We start from the raw sequence: 6,598 nt of genomic DNA, 5'->3' as shown, positions 1-6,598 counted from the left end.
TACTTTGTCCTATCAGGTTTCTATGAGTCAGAATCAACTCAGTGGCATACAACAACAGCTCTGTTCTAAATGGTTATTTTCCTATTTAATTTCATGAGGCTGGCATGCATGCATCACTTTAATTTTATTTCTCCCTCTGCTGACCCTCCCTGTCAAGCTTCAGCCATGTTTTTTATCCCTGAAAAGTTTTGTTCTCAGTAGCAAGGGAACCAAAAACTAACTTGTAAATCACTTCTGACCATGAATAATGCTAGGATATAGGGATATTGAGTGATCGCAAAGCCTTCAGTGCTCAGCAGCATTTTAAAGGAAAGCTGCCCATCACCCTTACACACCTCCCTACACAGGCAGGAGTCCTCATGGACTTAAGATTTTTCAGAGGCAATGGTAGGATTTTAAACTACTTTTCAAATTCTAGGATATCATCGAGTGTCTGTCCCGGTAAATTCTTAGAAACAATTCTTCTATTTCAGGACTCTCCACAGTAACTACTGTGGGAGTTGAGCAGACAGGGATCTGTTACCCTGCTACTCAGGGTATTTCCCTACTGCTCTACCTCCTCTCCCTTATCTGTGAGCTAGGGAACTCTTACCCCAGGCTTATGCTAATCAGGACTCTGAAGGTCAGAGAATCTGTCTCAAACAGTCTTCCACTGATCAGTCTCTATATCAAACTGGATTTTTACTTCTGCTTTTGGTCTAACCATGAATCAGTTAAAAATAGTGATTTTATTTTCTAAATTCAGTGATGTGGATAAAAATATTTTCTAAATATGTACTGCATCAATTGCCACTGAACCAAACCACTGTATGGTCTAGTGTGAATCCTAATTGGAGGCTTAAAATCTCAATTTAAATTGATTCCTGGAAAGTACAGCAATGACTGAGAAAACCAAAACTATTAAGAGAGTAGAAGCTAATGTTGCTGTCCTCTCCCAGAGGGTAAGGGACACTCATGATATCTAGAGGTGCTGCTGAAATCTGTCTTTGGGAGCTCTGCTGACTCTCATCTCATGCAGGAGACCTGGATTGACTCCCAGCCAAGGCACTTTCTATTGCAACCACAATCCATGAATCCATGAAAAAGACAAGACTAGGAAGAAGGCATCCTCACTGCTGTTAATAACAAAAGCTTTTCTATGTCCTCTGCTTGTCCAAGGTCTTAGTTATGTCCATGTGTGGCTTTGAATAGGGAGCCCTGGTGGTAATCAAAAGGCTCAAATCCACCAGGCACCTGTAGTCTTCTCTTTATAGATTTACAGCCTCAGAAACGGCATGGAGAGTCACTGTAATTCACAACTGACCTGATGGCAGTGAGTCTGGGTTTAGGGCTTTGAACAGATCCTTATTTCTGTGAACAAAGTTAGTGGTTTCACTGCACCAATCAGGTCTGGACAGGGCTAAGAATCACTTATATACCCAGCAGCCCTAGTTCTCCACACAGAAGCCTTCTCTTGGCCCATGTTTCTAGCTCTTAAGATGGCTAAAGGGTCACTGGGTATAATGTGTTATTTGACATGTTCAGTCCATGCATCTTATTTTTCTGCACAACAGACATGTCACAATAAAACATCATTTACCAATGCATAAGGAAAATTTATAATTTATTATTTGGAAGATGTATCATTAATTACCCACTTTTCCAATTATTTCCTACTAGTAAACTTGTAGGTTATCAGAAACCATGTTAACTTTTCAAGTCACTAAAAGGCAATTTAATTATCATTTGTCAGAAAGATACTGGATTTCAGCGACAAGCAGCAGCACTACTTTGTCTTTCTGGCTGCAATGCTGAGTTGCCTTCTGACCAGAAGGTCTCATTAGAAAAGAGACTTGTTGCTGTGTGAAATAATTGATTACTTGCTGGTACATCAGGAGAGTAGGTAAAGAACAGAACTTTATAGCTAAAAATTCAATTTGTGCCTTTAGGAAGCACTCGATATGCAATATCTACATAAGAGGATCTACATTATGTCTATCTAGAGCTCAACTGATTTTTTTTTGGGGGGGGTCAAAAGTCATGAAGGAATAGGAAATATAGTTTTAAATGAAATATTCCCAGAAACACTGTGTAGCTCACCACTCAGCAGACATTATCTTCAATTTGTTTTTAATAATGCCAAAATTAGTACTGTGGTGAACTACCAACATTTGTTAATTAGTTGTTGTTGCTGTTAGATGTCATTGAGTTGAGTGTGACTCCTAGTGACCCTATAAACAATAAATCTGAAATACCCGTGAAGTTTCATTTCAACACAGCAGCTCAATTAAATCAGAGCCTAGCTTGTGTCATTTAAGATACATAATATGGTTGGCAAAATCTTAAAAATCATATAAAAAAGCAATGGCAAACAAAAGCAATAATTTCCCATTTCACTGTTGAGAAAGTCACAAGTTAGGGAGAAGTGAGTTGTTCCAGCCCAGTGTCAGGGAAGCGAGAATAATTAAGAATTACAAGAACAGATTATGTAGACATTCACAGGCTGAAATAAATATTCAATATTAAAACATGAATGTACGTTTTCTAAAATAAAAACTAAGAATTTAAATATATCCTATCATAAGTGATAGTTGTCTTAACACTTATAACAATTTTTTCCAAATATGACCAATTTTATTTGAGCTATCTCCTTCTAAAGACCTCTTTAAGTAATCTGGGCAATAAATACTAAAATACGAATTTTTTAAATTAAATTACAAGTTTAAAACCTGTAGCATTCCAAAACTCACTTCTGCTGAGTCAATTCTGACTCATAATGACCCTCTATCAGCTTTCTTGGCCATAAATCTTTACAGAACGAGGCTGCCAACTAATCTTTCTCCAGTGGAAAGGCTGGAGGATTTGAACTGCCGACTGGATAATGAAACGCATACTGACACAGAACTCCGTTTAGCATGTTACCATAGACCTCTCCAAACCTAACTCTGTAGTTTGAGAAAGAGTAAATGAGAAACCTCCAGCAAGATTTAAAATAATCTTTAATTCCAAATTTTTATCTCACACATTTTAACTGAAGTATCATATGCCAGGCTGTTGATGGGTGCAAGGTGGTTATTAGATCATATTGTACTTTTTATGGAGCCAGTGTGTTTCAGACCAACTGATTAAGCAACTAAAATTACTGTTCTTCTTGCTACTTTTAGGCCTCAACAGTAAAAATCATGAGCCATTTTAGGCGTCAACTATCTTCATATGGAAATAGGCTTGGAAAAATAAGAACAGCAAACCAGAATTTCAGTTTCTTAATTTTTAAAGGGGTGTAGATGTTTACAATGACAGAGTTAACCTTGGTTAGTATATAAATATATAGTTTGATTGGGTTGGTTTTGTTTGCTTAGTTGGTTGATTTTTGGTTTTTTGTGGTTTTTGTTTTTTTTTTTTAGTTTCTCTACAACTACTATTCATCTGGTGGTATTGTATGAAAATACAATCTTTTTTACTTTTGTCACACCATATGTCAGATATTTTATTCTAAGCTTAAGTAACAATGTGTTCAGCAGACAAACTAGAATGACCAACATGTTCTATCTTATACATTGAGGCTATTAGATGTTATGAAAGCAGTGTAAGTATGTAAAAAAAATAATTGGAAAGTATTATTTTAGCATATTTTTACGCTTTCTGTAAGTCTCTTATTTGTAATAAAATTTGAAGACTAAATCATATACTCACATTATTAATACTTTTATTGGTTCTGCACATTAGCCCCTTTCACACAGATTTTACGCACATAATTAACTGTCTTAATGAATAATCATAAAGTAAGGTTAGTGGCAGACATCCTTATTTTAAAAGAATTACGAAAAAGAGAAAGTACATACTTGTTTATATTCATATAACTTACTAATAAGAAAGTAATTATTCCTTATCAGGAATGAATTTCTAAATAATATTCTTACAGTAATTTTCTTCTCCTATAGATATTTAAATGTCATAGACTTTTAAAAAATAATATTATATTTTTTAAAAGTAACTTATCAGTTTAAAAAGTAGTTCTAAATATACAAAGAATGAATATTAAAGTAACTAGTATCTTCCAAGAAACATACATTTAATTCTTAAAAATAGCAATTTCAAAATACTTTCAAAGTACTCTAAATTTAATAAAAAATATGGTAATTGTGGACAGTCTAGATTTACCTTAAAAAAAGAGAAATAAGATTCTAATTTAAAAGTACTAGAAAGCAATGCCCAAAAAATATTCAAGCAATGCCAAAAAAAAATTCAGTTTAGAATTCTCAAAAACCTAATTCTTCACAATTACTAATACTGTAAACACTAGAAAATAAAATTTTAAATCAGAAAATGAGTTTTTTATTTTTAAGTAAAAGTATGACAAGTGGCTATTTATTTCTTCCTTAAGAAAAAAGATTGAGATGATCACCTTAGATTGAGACCCTACGAACTTTTAAAAATGTAAGTATCATCAAGTTAAATAGCAAATATCATAAAAGTCAAAGAAAGGTGAAAAATCAGGTGAAGTACAGAATAAAACGAAAAAATGGACGGCTTTGTAACAAAGTTCACTTCTTGGCGAACATATATTTGTTTTCAAATTTTCTTATGTTAAAAATTAGTAAGGCTGGAACTGAATAAAACTTCAGAGTGAATCTGATTGAAAAATACACAAGACAAACATGTTTAAACGTGAACAGAATCTCTTAGGATATTCCTCCAAATGCAGAATGTTTTCTGTAAAACTCTAAGTGTGCAAAGCGTATTTTAGGAGAGAAGTCAGAGAGAATGGCTCTGCTAGTCCTCAAGAAGGGTAGAATTCTAAATCATCTGATACCAACTTAATCCTGTTTTCAGGCGCATAGCTATCAATTCCACAGTATACATACAGATTCCATAATATAGATACCACAGTTACGTATTACCTAGCTCTCCACCACAGTCACAGATCCCACGGCTATAGGTCCGAGGACAGATTCCACAGCTTTAAGTTCCACAGCTGTCGATTCCACAGCTATAGGCAGACACACTGCAAACACCTGAGATCTGTAGGCCTGTCCTGCTCCTTCTTGAATAAGTTATTTATTGTTCTTTTAATCACACCAGTTAAAATTTGTCTCAGAGGAAAAAGCAGTTGTCCTTACAATGATGATGCTTTTCAAAACCAGGAATTTCTCCACTAATGCGGCCCACATAATTCAATTAATCATCTTGTCCTGCTTTGCTTTTTCAGACAATATAGAAATCAATTTTGCCCCTCATCTTGAAAGAAAACTTTTAGTTTCTTCACCGCGTTGAATCTTTCTTTCTTTTAGAGTAACTATTGACACCAGTTTAGGGTCCCCGCCCCAACAGATCGCCTCAGAACTAAATGAATTAGATTTACATCGTAAAGTTTGAGCACAGAACCTTGCAAACGTTGGACGCATCACCAACATATTTCAACAAAATGTAACCAATGATGAGCGGACTCACCTAAAAAGTGGAAGTCAAAAAGCAGAATTTAGAAATGCAGCCTTCTGACCACCAGCAGAAGTAAAGGACCCTTTTTTTTACCTAACAACTGACCTTATATAAAAGCAGCACAGAGGTTACTCCCAGTTTCTGGCCTCCTTACCTTTGGCTCCTCCCCAAATACCAAGTCATAAAGTACCACAACTACACACCCACTTCCCACCCCCAACAACTGAAGAACCAGCGAATTTTGCTAATGCAGCCTGCCTCTACCTTAGTTACACTACAAGGAGAAGTACCCCATGCAGGGCAAACACAGGAGCCTGGTAATTTTACCTTTTCCAAACACCTCGGGATAGTGTAGCACCGACTCCACCACACCACCCCCATCGCCCACAGGGACCCGACTCCAACTTTAGCCGCTCCTTTCGCTCAGGCCCACACTGGGCTGAAGGGCACGGCGTGATCCGGGCTGCGTACCCGCTTAGCTGTTCCTGGGATCTGCATCCAGCACGCCTGCCCTGAGTTCAGACTTATTAGGAAGAACCTACGATGCCTTACCAACACCCGACCAAGGCACCGTCGACTTCCCTTCGTCTGGGGACTTTTGGCGCCCCAGGCAGCTCTCTAACACCCGGACACCTTCTTTAGAGCCTCGCGGGCGCCATTCTCTCTTTGAAGGGGCTGTCCTGGGACACTGGGACTCACTGGCTCATGCTTGCTTCTAGTGGCCGCTGCTCTGTCCCCGCGTTCAGCGCTCTGCCTCTGCCCTGCGCTGCCCGGTCTGCTCAGCCAGGGACATCATCTTGGGAAATGATTCTCAGCCCAGGTCATTTCGGCCGACGACCCCGCACGCTCCTGCTAGTCCTCGCCCCCTCTAGTCTGCGACCTCTGCCCACGACCCTTCTGGCTGTCACCTCCGCCTCTCCTCCCACTCCTTCCTCGAGCCTTGACCCCAGTGACTGGTCCTTCCCGTCGCAGGCACCACTCTCGCCAGCGCCCGGCCCATGCCCCGTGTCCCGTACCGCCTGAGCCTGACCTGTGACGGCGTGGAGTGGCGCCCCGACTGGTGTCCTGCTGCCGCGCCGAGCTTCCAGGCCCGTGGCTGTGGGCTCGGGCTCCCGAGTGCGTGGAACACCGCCTGGCGCCACGGATCCGGGCCGGGGGCGGGGTGAGGCGGCAGAGTCGC

Source organism: Elephantulus edwardii, unplaced genomic scaffold (genome assembly GCF_000299155.1).
Source record: "Elephantulus edwardii isolate Elephantulus edwardi_28Jun2011 unplaced genomic scaffold, EleEdw1.0 scaffold00166, whole genome shotgun sequence".
NCBI lineage: Eukaryota > Metazoa > Chordata > Mammalia > Macroscelidea > Macroscelididae > Elephantulus > Elephantulus edwardii.
The sequence above is the reverse complement of the archived record's forward strand: the minus strand, read 5'-3'. Positions refer to the sequence as shown.